The 24756-nt window shown below is 47.2% G+C and overlaps 1 long non-coding RNA gene and 1 pseudogene across 7 annotated transcripts; one reads left to right on the plus strand and one right to left on the minus strand.

Annotated features, from left to right (window-relative positions):
• Positions 1 to 321: 321 nt before the first annotated feature.
• LOC136328462 (uncharacterized) lies at positions 322 to 11744 on the minus strand. 7 transcript variants are annotated; one of them, XR_010730049.1, is made up of 10 exons: positions 11618 to 11744; positions 11224 to 11345; positions 10793 to 10857; positions 9745 to 9790; positions 9388 to 9575; positions 9195 to 9256; positions 7839 to 7952; positions 6897 to 7044; positions 4109 to 4235; positions 322 to 648 (listed from the first exon to the last, which is right to left on the minus strand). It is a non-coding gene; the product is annotated as an uncharacterized lncRNA (long non-coding RNA). The 7 variants fall into 7 exon arrangements; XR_010730053.1 differs by adding an exon at positions 9898 to 10051 and having other exon boundaries at positions 9195 to 9575; XR_010730054.1 differs by lacking the exon at positions 9388 to 9575.
• Positions 11745 to 11771: 27 nt separating this feature from the next.
• LOC136329731 (nucleosome assembly protein 1-like 1 pseudogene) lies at positions 11772 to 13071 on the plus strand (annotated as a pseudogene).
• Positions 13072 to 24756: the final 11685 nt, after the last annotated feature.

Genomic DNA, 24756 nt, shown 5'->3' on the forward strand with positions numbered 1-24756 from the left:
AGGGAGTGGTCGCTGCAAACTAGAGCTGTACAGAGAAGGTTGCCTGTCTGGAACTGTACCTTTCAGTGGAGACACAGCCAGCCCCAGAAAACCAACAGAGATGGAGCCAGAGGAATAAATACCTTGACCTTGCTCTCCCCAACCCTCCAAGTGCTGGTGCCTCCCATTGGCCAACCCAGCCAGAATTAGAAGGCACAGAAGCCCATTGACAGCAGGCCACAGAGGCCAATACACAGGGCACAGAGCAGGGTGAAGAAAAACAGAGAATAAATAGGAGAGGCAAGCAGAAAATGGCCATTACATCCCCTCTAATACTGCTTTTATTATTCCATGGCGAGCCAAGGGGTTTCTAGCTCAATGCACGTAGATTGACATCATACTTCTTAGTGGCCCTTATATGAATGTGCCAAATTTATTTAACCAATCTCCTACTGATGGATGTAGGGTTAGTTTCCAATTTCTCAAGACTATAGACAATGCTGTGAAGAGCAGAGCTGTACATAAACTCTGTGCATTCAGGATACACCAATTTGATTTTCTTTTGATGTTTTTTAGAGACTGAAGCACATTGCCTGGGAAGGTTGTCCCCAGTCACACAGCGGGCATGTGGCTTCTCTGAGTCTTCTTTGTCAACAGTGAACATATTTTCTATAATAGAAAAAGGAATAACAAAATAAAATTTATTTTTAAAGAATGTTTAATAGCCTGACCAGATGATGGCACAGTGGATAGAGCGTCAGACCGGGATGTAGAGGGCCCAGGTTCGAGACCCCGAGATTGCTGGCTTGAGTGCGGGCTCACTAGCTTGAGTGTGGAGTCTCTGGCTTGAATGTGGGATCACAGATATGACCTGACCTCATGGTCACTGGCTTGAGCCCAAAGGTTGCTAGCTTGAAACCCAAGGCCGCTAGCTTGAGTCCAAGGCCACTTTTTTGAGCAAGGGGGTCACAGACTTGGCTGGAGCTCCCCCTACCCCCTGCTCAAGGCACATATGAGAAAGTAATCAATGACAACTAAGGTGCCACAACAAAGAATTGATGCTTCTCATCTCTCTCCCTTCCTGTCTGTCTATCCCTATCTGTCCCTCTGTCTGTCTCTCTGTCTGTCTCTGTCACACACACACACAAAGAATGTTTAATTTTCTCTTAAAAGTCGTGTCGCCCACACGACTTGGAAAGGAAGGTCTTTCTTCCTGACTAGAACAAATCTCTATGAAGACAGAGATCCCTCTGTCTTGTCCAATGCTGCATCTACGTCACCTACAATAGAACCTGGCATGCATATAGTAGGCACCTGATATGTCTGTTATATGAATGAATGAATGAATGAATGATGAAAGGGAGGCATAGGTCCCAGGAGAACAGTGCCTGGGTGGGATATGGGGGACAAGGAGAGGGCAGAGAAGAAATGATGTCACAGGATTCTCCTTCACTGGTTTTACGGTTGTTACCTCCAACACCAGAGACAGCTCCAGAGCCTTACCTCGGGAAGGAGGGAGGACCCGGGCTCTGGAGTCTGACGGAAGTGAGTGGGAGGCCACACTTCCTGTCTGCACCTCAGTCTCCTTGTCTGAAGAGTGGCAACGATGCCACCACACAGCCTTGTCTGCGGGTCCTCTGACGTACATGCAGGAAAGGGCTTGGCGCTTCACAGCTGCTCGAGAAACGCATGTTTCTTTCTGTCTTGCCAAAAGCTGGAGCCAAGCCAGACAAAATCTTTATTTAATTTTTTTAATTCAACTAGTATTTATTGTGGAATAGATAAACGGGACTCTTTTCTTGCCTTCAAGGAGCTTAGAAACCATCCTGTGCATGAGCTCACTGTGTACCCAGGGCGTCTGTGCTCTGCCTGGACTTGCGCTCCTCTGTCTTGGCTGTCCTGTCTCCTCTACCTGGCGAAATCCCTTCCGTCCTCACTGTCCACTCCCATGGGAACCCACCCAAATGTGTCGCTCCCTTCTCTACATAGCGCCATGTCTGTTCCTCTTTCACACCTCATCACTTGGTGTAGACCAAGGATTAAGAGTTGGAGTCAGGCCCTGGCCAGTTGGCTCAGCAGTAGAGTGTCAGCCCAGCGTGTGGAAGACTCAGGTTCGATTCCCGGCCAGGGCACACAGGTGAAGCGCTCATCTGCTTCTCCACCCTTCCCCCTCCTTTCTCTCTGTCTCTCTCTTCCCCTCCCACAGCCAGGGCTCCATTGGAGCAAAGTTGGCCCGGGCACTGAGGATGGCTCCATGGCCTCCGCCTTAGTCACTAAAACGGCTTTGGTTGCAACAGAGCAATGGTCTAGACGGGCAGAGCATCACCCCCTAGTGGGCATGCCGGGTGGATCCCAGTTGGGCGCATGTGGGAGTCTGTCTCTCTGCCTCCCCCACTTCTCACTTCAGGAAAAAAAAAAGAGTGAGGGTCAGATGAGTTCGATTTCTGTCCCACTCTGCCCCTCACTCCCCTGGTGTATCTCGCAGCCACATTCGAAAAATGAGTACAACGACATTTCCTAGCCCAGAGGGTACTTGTGAGAACGGCAAGGGTCCACACATGCAGGGCACATGGGGCAGAGCCTGGCACTGAGGCTGCACTGCTCAGCTGGCCTCAGCGCTGTTATTACTCATCGCTGCCCACCTGGCTCAGAGCGGGAGCTCAGTGGACATTTGTCCAAAGAGATTATGATGTGTTTTCATGTCCAAAATGGTAGGATAAAATATAATTCCAAAATGGTCTGGAGTCAACAGCCCACAGAGGATGAGATCGATGGTGTAACAAGCTGCATGGGGGAGGAAGGCTTCCCTGGTGGGCAGTGAGGGACAAGGTGCAGGTGGGGCCCAGACCTGATTCTGTGGAGGGGAGTCTCATGCTGGACGCAAAACAGGAACAGAAGGAGAGGGGGCTATTGAGTCCCCAGGCCAGCACTTCTGCGCTGTGTGACGTTGGACATGTCTGAAATGGAGACAAACAGCCCCTTCTCAGAGAGTGGCTGAAGATTAGGTAGGGCGGGCTAAGTGATGCTCCCAGCGCACAGAGAGGGGCGGGCTGGCCACTCCAATTTCCTGATTCAGATCTCCACGCCAGGCAGCACGGTTATTGCACCCTCACTTACAGCCCACTGCCGGGCTGCTCTCTGCCTGGTGGGGTGCCTTTGAGCTTTATGATCCGGGACTTCACGGTTCTGGGAGCCTCTGTCAGCCAGAGAGCGGGAGGCCAGGCACTGGTCCTGCGTGAGCAGAGCCTGCGCCCGATGAGTCCCAGGTCCCTGCCGGGAGCCCATCTGCTGGGTCTTCTAAGGCCAGAGCCGAAATGTGGAAGCCGGGAAGGAGTCCCGGTGTCTGAGCTGGATGCCAGCCTGGGCACAGACTTTCTGTTTCCCGCGGTGTCCCCACAGGGGCCATCAGCATGCCTACCTCCTCTGGCCTTCCCCCAAGAGCAGCCTTGGGCCTCTGGCCACTGTTGCCATGGAGACTGTATCCCTCAGCGGCCTTGCCTCCCATCTCTGACTCTCGCATGTTATAGCCCCTGCCTCAAGCTAACCCATGCCTCCATTTCAACGTTCATTCATCCATTCTTTCATTCATGTACATACCAGGCCCTATTGTAGATGTTGTAGGTACAGAGTTGAGTGAGACAATGGGGTCCCTGTCCTCAGAAAGATTCTATTCTAGTGGGGATAGAAGATAGTAAACAAATAAACGCATGATACAAATCATGCAGAAATGGCCTCAGTGGAGGTGATGTTTAAGCAGAAGCCAAATGGACGTAGCCATTTGGGCATCTGGGCAGAGGCTTCTAAGCAAAGAAACAGCCAGCGTGAAGACCTTGCATCAACAGCACTCGGATGGTGTGTTTGAGGAACAGCAAGGCAGCCAGTAGGGTCGGAGTGCAGGAAACTAGGGGGTCATGGGTGATAGAAGTGGATTGATATCAGGGGACAGATACCACAGGGCCTGGGAGGACATGGCAAAGATGTTGCATTTTGTTAGAAGGGATAGGAAGCCGTTGCCGGGGGAGGGGCGGGGAGGATGTTGAGCAGGGGAAGGGGATGATCTGACATCATTTCTGAAGTTTCACTCTGGCTGCCGTGGGGAGAGTTGGAGCTGGGGATGGGGTGGGAATACCTGGAGAAGAAGGTTGCTGTGGTGATCCAGGTGGGAGGAGGTGGCATGAACCAGCGTGCCAGTGGTGTCATTGGTGACAAAGTTGTGGACTCCAGACTTGTTTAGAAGGAAGAGCCAACAGGATTTGCTGCTAAGTAGAAAGTGGGGTGTAAGAAAGTGAACTTTCTCAAGAATGACTCCCCAGCTTTGGGCCTGAACTGAAGACCGGTGTCTTCCTGAGATGAGGACAAGGGGGAAGAAGATACTTGGATAACAGTCAGAGTTCAGCTTGGACGTGTTAAGTTGGACGTGCCTAATACCCAGGAAAGAGATGATGCCAAGCGGGTATTTTTTGCCAGTTTTTGACTCTGGATCTCAGGGCGTGACAAGAAGCTGAGGACATGTGTGAGACCAGTGTTCAGAGAGTGAGTGCAGAGGTCGGAGGCTGAGCTCTCGACCCCTCTGGGATTTAAAGGTTGAGATGAGGAGGAAGATGCAGTCAAGAGGCTGACACTAAGTTCAGGAAAGAAGGAAAACCAGGAAAGAGTGGACTTCTAGAAGCTCGGTGAAGAAAAAAAATTTAAGAATCAGTTAGTAGGCAGGATAACAGCCTTCAAAAGATATTCACATCCTAATCCCTGAACCCTGTGAATGTCACCTCCCCTGGCAAAGAGACATCGCAGATGTGATTAAGGTCATGGACCCTGCGGTGGGGAGAGTCTCCTGTATTATCTGAATAGTTGTTTGTTGTTGTTGTTGTTTTACAGAAACAGAGAGAGAGAGTCAGAGAGAGGGATAGACAGGGACAGACAGACAGGAACAGAGAGAGATGAGAAGCATCAATCTTTAGTTTTTCGTTGCGACACCTTAGTTATTCATTGATTGCTTTCTCATGTGTGCCTTGACCGAGGGGCTACAGAAGACCGAGAAACCCCTTGCTCAAGCCAGTGACCTTGGGTCCAAGCTGGTGAGCTTTGCTCAAACCAGATGAGCCTGCGCTCAAGCTGGCGACCTTGTGTCTCAAACCTGGGTCGTCCGCATCTCAGTCCGACGCTCTATCCACTGTGCCACCACCTGGTCAGGCTGGATAAGTCTTAAAAGCAGAGAACCTTTCTTGGCTGAGGTCAGGGGGAGCCATGACTACAGAAGAATTGTCAGAGATATTCAGTGTTGCTGGTTTTGGAGGTGGAGGAAGAGGGTCATGAACCAAGGAATGTGAGCAACCTCTAGAATCTGGAAGAGACAAGGAAGCATTTTCTCCTAGGCCTTCCCTGAAGAGAGCTGCTGTGCCAGGGTTCTTGCCTAGCAAGACCCTCCTCCAACGCCTAACCCACAGAGCTATCAAACAGTCAATCTGAGTTGCTTTAAGCCACTAAATTTGTGGTGATTTGCTACAGTAGCTATAGAAAGCTAACAGGAGGAGGAAGTAATCAGCTGGTCAGATCACAATCCAAGCTTCAGTACAACAAGAATAAGAATTTGGGCAATGTGGAGGTCATGGGGACCTCGATCAGATTAGTTCGCTGAGCTTGAAAGGAGATTTGAGGAGACCGAGGAAAATGTGGAGGGGGTGAGTGAAATCTGGGGATAGACCAGCCTTTGGAGGAACTAATCTAGAACAGGAAGCCGAGAGAGGGGGTAGAGATGAATGCAACCTCCAGGGAGAGTTGCTGTTCTTGTTTCCGAAGATGGGAGATACCACCAGTGCTGCGGGCTGACCGGCACGGTCCCAGAGGGAAGCAGACACGTGAGGAAGCGAGGAGACTCGACTCAAAGCAGGAGTTCTGTTCCCCAGTCGCGCCCGAGCCCACGGCAGCCAGGAGCAGAGGCAAAGGACGGCAGAAAACCAGTGTCTCAGCCCAGCCTTTCATGGGGCGCCGGATTTTCCCCCGACAGTGTGGACGCAGAGTCTCATCTCGGGCCACTCCCTCCTCCAGGTGTGATTCTGTAGTCCCCCAGCCGGTCTTGCCCACAGCCTGTGTCCTGGGGGCTGGGAGGTCTCTTTATGTTCGCAGGTTTCCCTGAGCAGCAAGACTGCGTCCATCTTGCCCTTTGTGTCTCCCCAGCCTCGCCTGGATACCGACACACAGGGGCACGGAATAATTGTTTTACTGAATGATGGTGACAGGCCACCTCGGTGAGGGCTCACTACCACAGGTGTCATCTCACACAATCCTGACAGCAGCTCAGCAGCCCATGTCTTCAGCGAGTAAGCTAAGGGCCATGGAGATTAAACGAGTTGCCCAGAGTCACATGGCTGGTAAATGGGAGGGTTGGGACTTGAACCCAGGCAGTCTGAGCCAAGAGGCCCCTTTTGCAACCAGAACGCCACCTCAGCTCTGGTCTATAATGATTGAGTTGTGTCAACTCCAGCTGCAAAAAGGGCACAGCTGGAGGGGCACCGGGGCCTTCTTGGGCATGACCCGAGCGTGGCTCTGAAGGAACGGGAAGTCTTAGCTGGTGAAGAAAGGAGGGAAGGGAATCTAGGTGAAGAGAAAAGCACAGGGGAAGCGCGAGGTAGGAGAAGCACACTGGCTGGCCAGAAGCTTCCCGAAGCCTCTTCCAGCTTGTGGCACGGGAGCGAGGAGTGCGGGGAGACAGGACAGCAAGGGGGGCAGCACCCAGCGTGTGAAAGCCGGCGGCCCAGCCAGGGAACTCAGGCTGACGGGTGCCCGCGAGGAAAATCCTCGGGGGAGCCTGGTATGAACCATGCAGAACCATGCAGAGGCCACCGCTGACAGGTCCAGGGTCTGGATCTGGCCCCAGGACTAGAGTAGGGAACCGGCGGCAGCAGCGTGCCAACACTGACCCCAGCCCATCACCCGCACAGCTCCTCCAGTTTCTCCAAGTCTACTGAGCATTCAAGTTCATTTCAGAAAAGCAGTGGTCAGGGGCCAAAGCCCAGAGGGGGCTGGGGTGGCGTCAGATAAGGGAGCAGCGGCCAAGCCTCTGTGTCCCTGCAGACAAAGGGAGAAAGCAGGCTGAGAGACGGGGACAGCACGTGACACCTGGACCACAGGCCTGGGCAGCAGCCATGGCAGCCGTGGGGATAATGGCCCCTTTTGTCCTGCAAGCACACTCTCTGGGAAAGAAAGGCGTCCGGGGCCTGTTCCTCCTGCTCGCACAATGCTGGCCGCCGGGGGCCGACCGCGAGGTCTGCCATGCAGCGCCCGGGCTCCCTCACCCCCTGCTCCTGCCAGGCGTGCAGAAGCGGGAAGTCGGGGTGCCGTGCCAGACATTCCGCAGGGGGTTGGGAGTCCGGGCTGGGGCGCAGCCTGGGCCAGGAGCTTTGTTTCAGAGCCCAGGCGACCAAGGGATCTTGAGGCTCCGAATTGGAGCCCTAGAGACCTCTGTGCCAGCGACACTTACTGTCTGTGTCACACCCCCATCCCCCCCGACCTTACCCTCCACCCCCTCTCCACCCAGCGCCACTTACTGTCTGTGTCACACCCCCACGCCCCCCGACCTTACCCTCCACCCCCTCTCCTCCACTTTCAGCAGACTATAATGGTTACAAAAACGTCTCTGGGGGCAGAGAAAGCTGGTCCAAATTCTGACATTGCCACTTAAAAATGCCTAACTATTTAACCTCGATAAACCTCAGTTTCTCATTTGTAAAATGGGCAGAGTAACACCAACTTCATAAGATTGTCAGTAGGCATTGAAATATAGAAAAGAAAGGCCCTTAGCATGAATAACTCTTAGCAGAACTTACTTTCTCTAAAACAAAGAGACTTTTGGCCGGACTTACTTTTCTAAAAAAAACTCCCTATTCCTGGCCTTGAGGCTGGTCTCCCAGACCGTGGCCTTGGGCTAGCTTCGCAAGGTTGCAGGTGTTCTCAGAATGTTTCTTCCTGAATTAACCCTATGGATAAACATTGTAAGAAAGTTTGTTTCAGTGCTTTGTCCTGCTGCTATGCTTCCTCTCCTCCCCATTCCTCAATCAGTATGTCATTTTGCCTTTAAAAGCCAGCCCCAGACTGTGTTTGAGACCGCATGATTTGGAAGGCTTCAGTCTCCGTGCGGTCGCACAGCCAGCGTTAATAAAGACTCCTTAATTTGGCTTCTTGATTGTGTGGCAGGACGTCTGTTTCTCACTGTTCCGATACAACAGGCGTAAGTGAGAAAATGTCTGAGACATGCTCAGCTTGGGACACAGCCTTCCAGAGGGCTCCTTGAGGATAGACAGCACAGTGGTTTAACCAGTCTGTACTTGGACTCCTCCCAGGACAAGGAGCTCAGTGCTTGCCTTCCGCATTCAGACCAACTGTAAATCTGCCTCATTTACCATCACGGAGGCTGTGGGTAAAGAGGAAGGGGTCCATATTTATTAAGCATTGACTACATGCCAGGTGTTATTATATAGCGACTCAGAGAGACTAGGGGTCTTGTCCAGGACCACAGGGTTTGAACCTGAGTGTGTCCCATACTCGGCACCATAATACCATGAGAGAACTCTTCACACACATGAAATCAGCTCACACGGCCCCTCAGTGTCTGCTCTGCTCCAAGAAAAACAGCTCCCTGACCTCTCTCCTCTGGGTATGCTCCAATCTGTCCCTGTCCCGCTTGAAAAAAAATAGCCTCCAGACACAGTATTCCTTCTCTCTTCTGACCAGTACAGAATAAGAACACACTCTCACCCTTTACTCTAGGGGCTATGTTGATGCTCATTATTCACTGTCCCCATAGCCCATGAGACTAGGTCCCTGTACTCTGAACATGTTGTAAGAGTCATTGCAAATCTTTATGACAGATAATGGAACCATGCAACTAGTTTAAGCAGTCACACATATTGTATTTGGTAGCTCACAGAGTCTCCAGCAGGGCTGACAATTCTGGCTTGGAAGAGACTCAACCAAGAACAATTCACTAACTATCCTGTCCCGGCTTCTCCACGGGGGCCGCTGGTGCTGTTGAACAGGAAGGATCCCAGTCCCATTGCTGGTGCCGGCAGGGAGGGCTATCTCCAGAACCTCTGAAACCTGGAGTTCCCCCACTCAGCACCACCTTCCTCACTGCAGCCTCTTCTAACTGAGCCTCCGAGGCATATTCCGGCAGTTAAATGAGTTAATGCACGCCAAGCCAGCCTCCAAACGATCCTCACCCGCTGGTATTTGTATCCTTGTGTAGTCCTCTCTCAGATGGGACAGGGCTGACCTACGCAACCTGGAGAAATGAGAGAGGATGACTTTGGAGGTTGAGTCATGGAAGACACTGTAACTTTTTTGGAACACTCGCTCTAGAGGAAGTCAGCTGCCCTGTTGTAAGGACATACGCAGCATGATGAAGAGGTCTACCTGGCGAGGAACTGAGCCCCCCCCCCCCCCCCCGACAACTGGTGCAAATATCCAGGCATCGGGGGCACCAGCCCCAGTCAAGACTCCAGACGATTCAGCCCCAGCTGACATCTTGGCTGCAAACTCATGAGAGACCCTGAGCCGGAACCAGCCAGTTAAACTGCTCCCAGACACCTGATCCACAAAACCTGGGAGAGATATAAAATAAAATATTGTTTTAATATTGTTTGCTTCCATTTTGGGGGAATTTGTTATGGAGCAATAGATAACTAATACAATACACGCGAACACTTAGAACACTACCCAGGGTACGGTCAGCGTTCCTTCAATGCTATCGTTATATTTATCTCCATCCACCTCTGTGCCAAATGTCAGAAGCTGTCACCTCAGCAGCCTGGGGAGTCTGGAAAATGAAGGACAATGACAATTTTACTTAACCCTCCCAGCAGCCCTATGACTAGGCAGCTTAGAATCTTCATTTTACGGACGATGAGAGGCTGGACCGCTGACCTCGGGTCTGAAGACCACGGTCCAGAACCTGAGCCCCGGTTGTCTGGCTCCAGCCCGCCGGCCAGCAGCTCACAGGTCAGGGCAGGCGCCCAGGGAGGCTGAATCACAGCGAGAAGCTCCTAGCCTCGCGAACTGTGAGGACGGCATCTGGAAGCTAGCCCGACGAGCAGAAGCCGAAGGAGAGAGAAGCCAGTAATTGTTACTGAATATTAGGGAGCCCGGGAAAAATGCTTTGGACACCAGCACACACAATTCCTCGCCGCCACCTTATGGGGCAGAAATGTCACAAGGACTCAACGTAAGTTGGCTGAGAGGAAGAATGCGGAGCTGGCCACTCCTTACCAAGAACGTTTCTGGATTAAGGTGCAGACCGTCTGGGCGCCTCTCAGCTCTCCGGGAAAGCCTCTGGGGGAAGCTCCCTCTGAGGCTGGGCTGCCTTCCTCACCACCTGCTTTCTCCGCCACAGTTGAGCCGCCACGGTAGTCTCTAGTCTTGGGGAACGCCCTGTCCCCCTTCCAATGCCAGCCCTGGAGTGGGACTCTAGCCCCTCCCCCCACTTCCTTGCTGTCTTCCCAAACTTCTCACCCTGACCTTGGGGTCTTTTTGCTAGTTGCCCTGCAGTGACAGTCACAGTGGGTGGGACGTTTCAGGAATTTACAGCGTAGAGTCATGGAGGAAACAGAGGTTTGAAGACAGGTCCACCTAGCCTCGAATTCTGATAAATCACATCATTGATATGGCCTGAGGCAAGTGACACAGCTTCCCAGCACCTTCCCTTAGTCACCCAAATATTAAAGAGGATACTTTGGGGATGGCCACTCAGCAAAGACCATCAAAATGTAAAGAGCACACACTCTTCCATTACCAAGAAACTGCCCTCCAGAAATACACTCACCGACTTTCCTCCATTGGGAAATAGGTAAATAAATTGAGCTCCCATTGAATGGAATTGCTTGGCAGCTGTCAAAAAGAATAGAGGAAACAGAATATCTCAACAGCTCGTTTCTCCTCCTCCGAAGGGTTCATGTGCAGTCCGCCTTTACCCCTGGCTGCCTTCCCTCTTGCCTGTGATCATGCCTTCTGACTTCTGCCCCTCCCCCCTCCTAGCAGGGTACCCCCAAACCAGTGGCTACTCCACAAAGACCTGGTGGCTTGTGGAATGACCTGGAGCTGGGACCGTGCTGTTTGAGAGGCATCTTCTGACCTCTCTGAAAGCAACTCTCTTTATAGACAAGCTGGTGGCAGGTTTGGGGAGGGGTGGAACTCAGGTCTCCCAAACCCTAGTCCAGCCCTCCCCTCCAGAACTCCCCACTTCCCATTGTTCACCTTTGCTTTGCTATTGCAACCGCCTTAACCGACGTGCCTGGCCTGGTCTCTTCCCCTCCGATCCATGCATCTTACTGCCAGGACCATCCTCTTCAAGCACGGCTCTGCCTTACCCTAGGTCCCTGGTGGTGAGCGGACAGTCCCCGTGCGTCAGCAGACCAGACCCACCACCACCCAAACCCCACTGGCCACCGTTGGCTCCAGCCTCCCCCACGCCAGCCTGAGGCTTCTACTGCTTTTATTTATACGGTTTTCGCCTCCTATGAAGTTCTCTCTTCTCTCCCTCTCTCTCTCTCTGCTTTCCTGCTGCATACTCAAGTCACACTGACACTCTAATGCCACCTCTGGGAAGACTTCCCAGATCACAACTGCCCCCGCCATTCCTTCCACCCACCAGGCTGACTCAGCTGGGACACCATTCACAGGACTGGTGTGGCCGTTAGAGTAGTCAGGACCAGGGTGGATTTCCCTCTAAGCCCCCCGCCCTGAGGAACCTGGCATTTCATAGGCAGCAGACTCACTAACTACTTGAAAAACAATAATGATTAATGAATAAACCAGGGCAAAGGATCACAGCAGGAGTAATTTCCAACTGGCTGAAAGAATAAATGAACAAACTGTCCTGAATTCATGAAGGAAGGATTATAACTGGCCTCTGGGGTCTCATGGTCACTGGCGCCTGCTCCCCAGACAACGGAGAGCCAGCAATGGCCCGCCACTGGTCGAGTCACGCACTGCGCAGCTCTGGCCGCCTGGCTCCCCATAGCCATTGGTATTTGGAGTTCTTACAACGTGGCAGACATGGGCAACAAAGAGCGGTCTGAATTCGATCAAGGGTTGGATGGTATTGAAGAAGCAGAAGAGACTGAGGAAGAAACAAAAATCAAAGTGTGTCAGCTGATTGTTCAGATGAGGCAAAATTCTCAGATTCTGGCAGCCTTCCAAGAGAGACTTGCTGAGCTGGTAGGAACATCAACGGGATACATTGGCAGCCTGCCTAAGGTAGCTAAAAGAAGAGTGAGCGCTCTCAGAAACCTTCCAGTTAGATGTGCACTGATGGAAGCCGAGTTCTAGGAGGAAGCTCACCGTCTTGAAAGAAAGTATGCGTTCTCCAGTAGCTTTTATTAGATAAGTGATTCGAGATCATTAATGCAGTGTAGGAACCTATGGAAGAAGAATGGGAATGGAAGGCAGACGAAGAAGAGAAATGTCAGAGGAGCTAAAAGAAAAACCTAACATTGAGGATTAAAAAAAAAAAAAGGGGATGAAAGAAAACAAGACCTTGAGGAAATTCCTGAATTTTAGTTGACTGTGTTTAAGAATGTTGGCTTGTTCAGGAACGGAATGAACCTATTCAGAAGCACTCGGTATTACAGTGAAGTTCTCAGATACCGGCCAGCCTATGGGCTTTGTTTTAGAATTTCCCTTGGAACGCAATGACTAATTCACAAACGAAGTGTTGACAAAGCCATACAGGATGAGGTCAAAGCAGAGGATTCTGATCCCTCTTCTTTTGATGGGCCAGACATTATGGGGCGTACAGGGTAACAGATAGATTGGAAAATAGGGGAAAAGGACACTTCAAAAACCATTAAAAAGAAGAGGAAACACAAAGGGTGTGGGACAGTTGGTACTGTGAATGAAACAGTTTCCAATGACACTTTCATTTCGCTTGCTCCTCCGGAAGTCCTGAGAGTGGAGAGCTGGAGGGTGCTGCTGACGCTCTCCCAGCCGCAGGCTCTGCAATGGGTCACTTTTTACGTGAGCGGATCATCCCAAGATCAGTGTCGTGCTTTCCCGGAGAAGTCATTGAATATGATGATGATTATGAATAAGAAGGTGAAGGAGTGGATGAGGAAAGGGAAGAAAAAGAGGAAAAAGATCCAGACTATGAGTCAAAGAAGGATCAAAACCCAGCAGAGCGGAAGCTGCGGGGAAGCAGGGCGGACTTCCTTCTGCTTCCCTGCAAAGGATGACTTTTCATCATTTGACAAGTTCAAGTTTTTGTTGTTGTTGTCTGTTTGCTTGCTTGCTTTGGTTTTGCAGCTTAAAATAAAAATGTTAAATATAATTTTATTTATTTAATCTTTTTTTTTGAGAGAGAGAGAGAGGGAGAGGGTCAGACAGACAGGAAGGGAAAGAGATGAGAAATATCAACTCATAGTTGCAGTACCTTAATTCAGTGGTTCTCAAAGTGTGCACCCTAGAAGATTTCCAGGTGTGCCCTACGGTATTCCAGAGAAATATGTGCCTGTTGGGGACCAAAAAAACAACAGGGTTTTTGGAGTTTAGATTTTGGGGGGACAGAGGTGTGGGGAATTAGCTGTAAGATGACAGTCTGCCCAACTCCCCACCTCACTTGCCTGATTAGGTTGCAAAAGGCTGTTAAGCTGTGGAGCTGGATTGTTTACACTACCCCCCATGTTCCCCAGAAAGACTGGAGGCAAGTATTTTCTATCCTTTGTTTGGTATAAAGTTAAGATGATATGTATGGTGGGGATTTTCTGCACTCAATACAATTAAGAGTAAAAAGAGAGGAATTCTTCAATGTACTGACGAGGAAATAAGAATTTGCCTTTCAAATATATGCCCAAACATTGAAGAAATCACTAGGACACATCAGGCTCATGTTTCTCATAAACACAAGAATGAAAAAACTTAACACATTCATTCTGGGACCTGCCCAATTTACTAAATCTTACTAAGAATATATCTATATATATATATATACAGATAACTTTTTTTGTCATGTTTAAAAATTTTTAACCCCTCTTTTTTATGAATTCTAAAAAGCATAACTCAAAAAATGTAGTATAAAAATGTTTTTTAATGTCAGAATAAATTTAATTTTGTCATATTTATTTCATTTAATTACCATAAAAGCACTCTTGGACTTTAATTTTTTCTTTAATATTTGACTTAATTATTATAACATATTTCTCAGAAATTTGTATATGGTGTGCCTACAATTATTTGTAGGATTTTAAATGAGCCCCGACTTCAAAAAGTTTGAGAACCACTGCCTTAGTTGTTCATTGATTGCTTTCTCATACGTGCCTTGAGCGGGAGGCTCCAGCCGAGTTTGTGACTCCTTTGCTAAAGCCAATAACCTTGGGCTTTGCAAGGAGCAGCAACCTTTGGGCTCAAGGCAGCGACCTTGGGGTCAAGTTTATGATTCCACACTCAAGCCCGCAACCCCACACTCAAGCTGGATGAGCCCATACTCAAGCTGGCGACCATGGGGTTTCAAACCTGGGTTCTCAGCGTCCCAGGGTTCTATCCACTGTGCCGACACCTGGTCAGACCAAATATAATTTTAGTTCACAAGATAATGTATTAATTTTGTACTCATCCAGGCAGAATTAGAGCCCTCCCTTAAGTTAAATTGATCATCATATTGAAGAAAAAGGTGTTAAGTTTTGAAGAGGTGCTCTGCATCTAAGAAGAAAGAATAAAAGACAAATGATGTAATTTTTTTTAAAAGACAGTTTAAAAAGTTAAGTTTTATTTCCTTTGGTTAGAACAAGAGAGGGCTCCAAGCCTCTATGGTTAATTCCGATTCTTATTGTTTAAAGTATGAGTATGTTACTTACCCATACTTCTGTTTACTCTGTATTAAAATGGGTAGTACTGTTTACTTGACCACCTCACACGCTCACATGTATTAGGCATAGTAAGTTAAATGATAAGAAATGTTTCTCAACCTTGTTAAGAAGCTTGAAAGTTTGGCCCTGGCCGGTTGGCTCAGCGGTAGAGCGTCGGCCTGGCGTGCGGGGGACCCGGGTTCGATTTCCGGCCAGGGCACATAGGAGAAGCGCCCATTTGCTTCTCCACCCCCCCCCCCTTCCTCTCTGTCTCTCTCTTCCCCTCCCGCAGCCAAGGCTCCATTGGAGCAAAGATAGCCCGGGTGCTGGGGATGGCTCCTTAGCCTCTGCCCCAGGCGCCAGAGTGGCTCTGGTCACGGCAGAGCGTCGCCTCTGGTGGGCGTGCCGGGTGGACCCCGGTTGGTCGCATGCGGGAGTCTGTCTTTCTCTCCCCGTTTCCAGCTTCAGAAAAATACAAAAAAAAAAAAAGAAGCTTGAAAGTTTGGATCTATTTGCACCATGAATATGATATTCAGCATTTTATTCTACCAGGGTTTGATAAATAAATTGGAAAACAAACAAACAAAGCCAACAATGCAAGGATTGCATCTTGATAAAGAAAATCCAGAATCAAGCTATGGATATAATTTCCTTGGGATGCCATGAGTACACCCTGGCAGAGAAAGTATCAATAGCAAGTGCAGTAAAAGGAAATACAAAGAGCCAGAAGTAGGAAAATATGGTCAACCTCACTCATGAGTTCAAAACATATCATTTAAAATGAGACAGAATTATGGAATTTTTTCCCATTAGATGTACTGTATAATCTTTCATGGGCAGAAGAAGGAGACAGACTCATTCCTATTGGTGGGTCTGTAACCATAGCTAACATTTACAGAGGTCAATCTGGAAATATCCATCATAATTTTTAACTTTTAAATATGTTTAGCCTTTGACATAGCAACTCCACTATTAAGAATTAATCCCAAAGAAATAATTGAGCAAAGAAGATAAAGATTTATAAATAAGGATTTTTTTATTTCCATATTGTTTGTAAAAATGGCACATGAAAAACAATATAAAAGTCTATGAGAGTCTAGTCAAATACATTAGGCTTCATTCACAAAATGAAACAATCAAACCTTGTACAGTCATTAAATAGAATATCATTCTGTATAAACAGAACATGATGCTCTCGTATCAGAAAAAATGCAAAAGCAGATAAATAATGATATCTTTTTTATTGATATATTATACATGTGTGTGTATATAAGTTTATTTGTGAATAGAAGAATTATGGAAGCCTATACACCCAAGGCTAGGATTGTGAAAAGAACTGTTGCTTTTAATTTGACACACTTTTGTAGTTTTTGAAAAGTAATCATTGGCAATATTCACAATCAGAAAAACCTTTGGATAGCCCACCATGCAGCAGGAGGTGGCCTGGCCTGGGTCCCTCCAGCCCTGGCCTTGCTTCTGCTGTGTCTCTGCCCAAGGACTCAGCCCCTGGGAAAGGCTGCCCAACCCACCTTCTGAAACAATTAAAACAATGGTGTTTTATACAGCATCATCAAGAGCAACTTTCCAGAATAAGCCCTGGGCTCACCTCGGTCTGAGGTAGCTGAGTGTGTGAAGGGCCCACAGCTCTGGGAAACTACAGGGTGGGCCCCTGGGGTCAGGTTTCCGTTCCTGCATCCTTGCCCAGCTTTGTTCCAGGGTCCCACTGCCTGTGGCCACTGCCCTTGTAACTCACCAGCTTCATCCACAGCCCCAGGGTATGAACTAATAAGGCCTAGGCAGGGGTCCAAGTCAACCAGAAGAAAGAGTGTTATTTTAACCCAAAAGCTTTGTGGGAAAGGCGGCAACATAGAAAAAAATATTTGATAATGTTTCATAATTGTTGTATGCCAGAAACTGTGTTGGCTAAGTCTTGTGGTCAGAGGCTTTGGATAAAAACTTAACCTTTATGAACTTTAGTTTTTGTTTGTTTGTTTATTTTAATTTATGAAATAATATGGTGCCCTGACCAGTTGGCTAAGTGGATAAAGTGTCAACCCCATGTGCGGGACATCCTGGGTTCAATCCCTGGTCAGAGCACACATGAGAAGTGACCATCTGCTTCTCTCCCCTCCCTCTCCCCTTCTCTCTCTCTTCCCCTCCCACAGCCAGTGGCTCAATTGGTTTGAATGTCAGCCCCAGGCTCTGAGGATAGCTTGGTTGATTTGAGTATTGGCCACAGACAGCGGCTGCTGGGTGGATCCTGGTTGGTACACATGTGGGAGTCTGTCTCTCTGTCTCCCCTCCTTTCACTTAAAACAGAAAAGAAAAGAAGTAATACGGTGATGCCTAACTCTTAGGATTGCTGTGCAGAATAAATAGATTATGTATGTGTAGAGCCAGCAGCCACAGCCACCATCACAGACGCCTATGATGGCCCATGCAGGTTCACATTTGATTTGGACAGATGGTAATGAAACAACGGAGCCAAGGACTGGTGGGCCATTAGCTTTAATCCTATTGATAGTTTGCACCCGGCAGGCAAGAAATACACACAGTGGGAAAACACTTCCCTTTCCATTCAGGGCTCCCAAAGCCACTGACTTATCCGAGTTTCCTAGAATCAAAGGTTCCTACCTCACCAGCCTTAATCACCTCTGTTCCCCATCTCCTCTCTGCAAAAACTGGCTTCTCCTTCAGTACTCCGCCATCTTGGCTGCTTCTCCTCTCTTCTATGTGGCCTTTCTCTGCTCTCCTTCGGCAAGGGCTCCTTTGCCCCATTTTATAGTGTAGAAATCAAAACCTTTAATCCAATATACAAACAAGGAAGTCTCTGATACAAAGTCACTTATCTGAGGCATAGTGGGATTCCTCATGAGAGTGCACCACCCCACATCATGTAACAGTCAAGGGTGTGGGGAAAGGCTTAGTCTTAAAATTAAGCCTTAGGCTATAACAACTCTACCTGCTTACAGCCTGTCCCCCACACCCAATGCAAACTATAAGTAAGCAAACATATATATCATATTTACAAACTTATTTGACCCACAGCATGTAAAATACTTAACTTAGTGCCTGATGCGTAATAAGTGATCAATAAGTAGTCATTGTTACACTACTCTCGTTGTAGTTACACTTTGCTGGACAGAAGGTGACCTGCCTTTTTTTACTTACCCTCTCATCAAACCAGCTGGTCCATTCCAATGGGAAGAGTAGCTGGAGCCAGGTGCTTTTCCTCAACAAGCAAGGGACCCTTGACAAGTGCAGATGAGCATCCAGCTAATTAGGATACTAAGATGGAGCAAAACCTCCAGGCTACCTAAGGCTGGTTCTGAACAGAAGGAGGAGAGCTGTGCATGAGTGATGCCAGAGCCTCGAAAGTAAGTGTCATGGGTTGAACTGTGTCCCCAAAAAGACGTTAAGTCTCAACTCCAGGACCTGTGAATGTGACCTTCTTTGGAAATAGAGTCTTTGAAGATGACTGAGTTAAGATGAAGTCATTACGGTAGGCTCTACTCCAATGAACTCATGTCATTATAAAAAGAGGAAATTTAGACACAGAGACAGACACACACAGGGAAAAGGCCATGTAAAGATGGAGGCAGAGACTGGAGCGATGCATCTACAGGCCGAGAGAGGCTAAGGAAGAGGCCTGGGACAGACTCTCTCCCTCAGAGCCGTCAGAAAGAACCAATCCTACCGACACTTTGATCTTGGACTCCAGCCTCCAGAATTGTGAGACAGTCAATTTCCGCTTTTAAGCCACCCATTTGTGGCACTTTGTTATGGCAGCCCTGGCAAACTGATACTGTGGGGTATACGTGAGAGAGAATAGACCTCTGTCTCTTGCCAGCTCTGTGACCCTTCACAAGCTACTCACTCTTGCTAAGACTACTTCCTTTATCTGTGAAATGAAGTTCACACTGGTGACTACCTTGTTGAGATTGAGTGAGATAATGCATGGAATACACAAATGTGCAAAACTTAGTCACCATGGCGAACACAGGCAGGGGGCCTGAAATTCACTTTAAGTTGCTTCATGAGTATATCTTTTTCCTCTCATTTGAAATTCTAAACTCCGTGTGGGCAGGAAATGAGTAATCATATTGAGTCCCCAATCACATCAGAACAGCTCTGAATTCTATAAATGCTTAACAAACACTTCTTACTCGGTAAGGTGTGTTCTATATCAGGTGTTGGGCTAATGAGTTTGTAAAATTTGTCTTTTTTGAGTTTGCTAACTTTTATTGTTAAAATATGGTGCTGGGCAGCCACGTGTGTGCTTGCCCTCAGAGCAGGGCAGTTGATTGCAGATTGCAAATTGCATTCCTGCTTGGGAGGGGCGGTTGTTTTGCTAATGTTTGCTGGAGGAGGGGTCTTTGTGGGCCCAGGCAGTTTTGTAGGAAGAGTAGAGAGAATGCAGAGTGCTGAAGAAAAAGCCAGTTTTTGCGGGAAGAGTGAAGGTGTGCAGATGAGGAACCAGAGCTGAGGGGCTTTGCGAGCTCCGCTGAGACTGATGGGACCTTTGATTCTAGGAGGAACCGGAGAAGAATCTCCTAGTTGTGGAACCGGAGAATGTGTCAGGGCTTTGGGAGCCCTGAATGAAAGGGAGTGTTTTTTTTGTGTGTTGCTCATCAGCCAGTGCGAGACTTGAGTAAAGGAATGGCCCGCCATTCTCTGACTCCACTGTTTCTTTACCTTCTGCCTGAATCCAATGAGGACCTGCCCGGCCGTGATGGCGGCGGCCACTGGCCTCACATCGGGGTTCTATTAGAATAAGTGCTACAGTAGATTCTGATGTTTTTTCATCCTCCATCCTGGATGCCACACCTAAGACATTCAAAGAATACTGATTGATTAGTATTGAATGAATGAATGAACGAATCAAATTTATAAGGTACATAATTTGGCCTGTAGTATAATTGAATCTATGGTAAGGTGTGATAGCTTATGAAGAAACAATTTTAGCCGGTACTTGCTATGATTTCTGTATCATGATAGACTGAAGAAATAACAAATAATAAGTTAAGGATTATTGAACAGTACTGTGTCGGGTCCTGAGTCACGCAGATTGTCTCTTGCATTCCTCATAACATCATGGAGTAGCTGCAACTCTTATCTTCCTTTTGCCAATGTGGAAACTGAGACTCATAAAAAACTGTGCCTCAGAAGTCACAGCAAGGGGAAGGGAGTCAGGATTTAAGCTCAGGAGGTCTGATTTCAGGCCCCACCCAGTTAACTGTTATAGCTTACTGCTTCCCTCTTACTAAGGAAGTACAACCCGGTCAAGGCCTACCTCTAGTTCTAGAGTCATTGTTAGGCCGGGCAGGGACCTTGGAAAGCATTTAATTCAATACCCTTTAGGAAATGAAACTGAGAACCAGGGAAGACATGTGACCAGGCTTATAATGAGAAAGTGACTCAATCAGGACTTGAACCCAGGTCTCCTGACCCCTAGACAGGGGTACCATGGAGGGAGTGGTGACTTGGGCAGCAACAGGTCATTCACCAAGGGTCCTAGCTCTCCATCCCTCAGATGAGCAGGAGAAGCCACGGAGGTGTGAAACACTGGCTGCCAACTTTCTCTTCCATCATGGAGAAGACCTGGGCCCAGAAGGAATCTTTCTGAATGCACATCTGTATTTCCGTCTTCAGGAAATACACTCCTGCTCCCACCATCTCTGAATTTGTGTCTTGCCAATCTGGGCCAGACGCACATGGCATCCCATGAGCACAGGAACAAGGCTTTATTCTGGGTGATGTGCTGCTTGTTATAGCTCAGGACATAGACATGACAGTCCATGGGATCTAATGATGCAGAGACTCGTGGGGCATCTAACCCTGGCCCTAAAGGAGACAAAGCGATCCTTAATCACTTAGTTATAACCAGAGGAAGCTGGAGCCAATTCCACAGAAGTCCAGATGGCGCCTGTCAGGGCAGAGAGAGGACACTGAGGAGCCTTCCTCATATTTCACAACGCGGTGTGTGTCACACCTGACTTCTCCTCTTGCCCCCACCCTTTCCCCAGGTGGCCTTGCTTTGGCAGCCCCAAAGTTATGGTTCTGGATTGGGGGCTGAAGCTGGGGCTGGAGCTGGGACTAGAGAGGTCTGGGTACAGTAACCTGGAGCCTGAGTCCCTGGAAAACCACGGATGGGTGTTCTTCCAAAGACCTAGGGGTCCTCATAGAACTTTCTAGGAATAGCAATGGTCTCCTTAAAGCCCAAACTGTCCCTGAGCGATGAGACCGCTGCCAGCCTATGGGCTTAGTGCTCAGGGAAACACTTTGCAAGAGTAACTGTTACATATGAGCTTTGGTGGGTCACTTAACAGCACCTAGTTATTTTCCACTCAATTGAGAGGCAGAGCAGCTCTGACTAGTGGATGTGGCTTCAATGCATTTAACTAGAGTCAGAAAATGTTAGCAAAAAAGAAAATGTTAGCACTGAAATAGGTCCATGGGGCAACATGGCTGGGTTGTTAACACATTTTCTTCTATTTCATGTATTGGGCCTTCTGCACACATAAATGCATTTGCAAAGAGAGGTCAGATACTTGAAAGTTAATAATAAAAATACTCATTAATTGGTTCACCCCTTGTTACAAAAGGAAACTAGGAAGAGAAAGCAACTTGTCCAAAATCACACAGCTAGTGACAGAGGCAGCAATAGAACCAACAGAACCCAAGGACCCTGGGTCCCAGTGGAAATGGACACAACCTCTCTATTGGCGCTGAAATTTTATCTTTAGGAAGAGTTATCTTATTTTCATACTATTTGATGGTCTTATTTAGGTCTATAAGTAGTAAACAAATACATGTTCATTGTAAAAAGAAAATTTAAGACAAAATTTGTTTACAGAGTCTTTAAAAGTTCTCTTTTGTACCTCCTTATTCTCTCCCCAAGGTTATCCATTCCCCAGGGTGGCCATTGTTGGTAAAAATGGTGTCAAATCCTTCTAGGCTTTTTCAATGTAATTAGTGATGGATTTGCAACATGTGCTTGGGTTTTTAAATACATACTTACATATTATAACATATGGTAAATATAGACATATATTAAAAAAAACCAATTTATACATCACCTCATTTATAAATATAAGATCAAATTACACTGTGTTGAGACTTCCCCTGTTCACTTAACCTTGTATCTTGTTGCACTTTCCATACTGGTCCTTCTAGAACCTTGGTTTCGTAGTAGCTGTCAATGGTGCCATAATGTCCATTGTATGATCGTACCTCAATATATACTGCTCATAAGAATTAGAAGATATTTCAAAGCTTTAAATTCATTTTTAAATATTCCCTAATTTTTGTGAGCAATGTATATATATTTATACAGTCATTTCTTTCACTTTGGACATTCAGGTTGTTGACCATCTTTTTTTTATTGTAGTCACCACTGCAGTGAACTTCCTTGTATGTAAATCTCCGGGACATGAGCTAATGTTTCTGCAGAAGTTATCTAGAAGTGAGATAGGTGAGATCATTTGTCTTAGAGAAGGTCTCACTTTAAGTTGTAATGAGTCACCTTAAGGTTGTTGAGAGCTTTCTCTTCTGAACCTTCCTTGAGGGCCCTTAACAGCCATAAATTTTCACCTAGAATCATCGCGGCAACTCTCTGGAAAGAAAGTATGGCCCCTATTTTACAAACTAAGACTGCAACCAGGATTTATGAACTAAACCCAGAGCACAGCTCTTGGCGTCATGCCACACTAGCCCCTAGGGGGCGTCCTCTCAGCCTGGTCCATACCCGTATTCACACCGTGGGCTGGGAACACAGAGATCAGCCGCCTCCAGCAATGCCGTAAGTACTCCATTGGAGAATGCCAGGAGAACGCGCTCAGGCACGTGTTTCCTGCCTATCCCTATCAGCCAAGACAATTTTATCCTATTTGCTTCCTACAATTTGCATGTCAAAACCAATAGGCTTTTAAATTTCATTTCCAAATATAAAGATAGAACATTGAATAGGCTTTATTAAACCCAGGAGTCTGATGTGCCCGCTCTCCGTTACCCTGTTGCCTCTCAGTATTCACAGATCGCCAAGTGCGACCCCAAGTCAAGAGAGGACCCTGGCCCATTCCTTCCTCTTTTTGCATCTGTTCCCAGCAGAGGAGGAGCTACCGGTTTCCAGATGCAAGGTTAAAATGGAAACCGGCAAAAGTGCAAGCAAAGGGCTCGATTTCCCAGTGGCTGCAGCTGTCTAGTGCCCTGAGCTATTTTTAAAACCCTTTTCAGAAACTCCAGTGCTTGCAGTGGATCTATTTTCTTAACTGCCAAGAGATAAAGCTTAAAGAGGATAGCTTGAAAAAATTCCACAGCACTCATAAGAACGACTGAAATAGATAGCGTGTAAGACAGCCTTTGTCCGGAGCAGCGCGGGCAGGCACGATGAAGTCTTTGAGACCCCAGGGCAGCTGTACTGAGGCATCTACCGCTCACAACCAGGGCTTTGTGTCCTGGATGTGCACCACGACCAGAAAAGGCAAGAAAACCAGTCACTGTAGAGAACATCAGAGACCTGACATTTAAATCGGTCATCAATTCCAGGAAACAGGGGACCCCAAAATAACTCTCAAAAATATCCCCCTCAACTTGAGTGCTGCCTTATCTGGTAAACCTGTGCAAACTGTTAAAAAGTGAACAAGTCGTCTGCCCCTTCCTCCTAGATTTTCCCTGCTTCATCTGGTGGAATCACCAGCCATGCTGTTACTGTAAATTTAGGATCCATCCCCAACTCTGCTTTTCTTCACCTCCCACATCCAACGAAGTCTTACTAATCCTGTCTCCTCAATAGTTCTGGAGTCGTCTTCCCTTTATATCCCTGCAACCACTGCCCTGGCTCAAGCTCTCCTCTCTCATCTGGAGTTTTGCAAGATCGTCTTAACTAGTCTCCCTGCATCGTTTTGTCCCTCTAAGATTTATTTTTTTTCAAATCTCATTATGTCACTTCTTGTTTCATCTTTCAGTGTTTAATTGAGCTCAGAAGACAGTCCACACTAGTTAGTAGGGCACACAAGGCCCTCCTTGACTTGCCCACGGTAATGTCTTCCCTCAGCCCAGAGATAATCTACCTCACTCTTTCTGCTCTAGCAAGATTAAGCTAACTGTAATTTTCCACACACCATATTATTTATACCTCTATGCCTTTGCTTATGCCATCTCCCTGCCTGGAATGTCACTTCTATCTATTTTTAGCAGGCAATATTTTATTGACAAATAGCATGAATATAGCAAAGTGGACAAGTTCTAAATTTAGACCTTGATGCATTTTTATAGAACTGACATATTCAAGTAATGATTATCCAAATCAAAAATTAAAATATCATGAGCACTGCAAAAACCTCCTTCCTACCTTCTCCCAGACATCATCCCCCAAAAGTAGCCAATATTCTGACTTCATTCCAAATTGAATATTTTTGCCTGACTTTGAACTTTATTTATTTTAATTTTTTTAAATTGATCTCATTGAGAGAGAAAGACACAGGAACATCAATCCATTCCTGTATGTGCCCTGATCGGGAATTGAACCAGCAACCTCTGTGCTTCAGGGTGATGCTCTAACCAACTGAACTATCTGGCTGGAGCTGCATTTTATTTAAATGGAATCATACACTGTATGCTTTTTAAAAATCTGGTGACTTCCCTTTAATATTATTTTGTGAGATTCACTCATGCTATTGCATGTGGCAGCAGTGTTTTTTAAATTGTCTTATAATAGTCCATTATATAAATATACCACAATTTATTTATTCAGTCTAATGTTGTTGGAAATATGAGTGGTTTCCAGGTTTTAGCTATTATAAAAGTGCTGCTATAAACATTCTTTTGTCTTTTTTTTGGTGAACACATGTATGCACGTGTACAAGATATTTATCTTTAATGGGTATTGCCAACCAGTTTTCCAGAATGGTTGTACCACTTTACACTCCCACTAACAATATTGAGAATT

Source organism: Saccopteryx bilineata, chromosome 3 (assembly GCF_036850765.1).
Source record: "Saccopteryx bilineata isolate mSacBil1 chromosome 3, mSacBil1_pri_phased_curated, whole genome shotgun sequence".
In the NCBI taxonomy this organism is placed as follows: Eukaryota; Metazoa; Chordata; class Mammalia; order Chiroptera; family Emballonuridae; genus Saccopteryx; species Saccopteryx bilineata.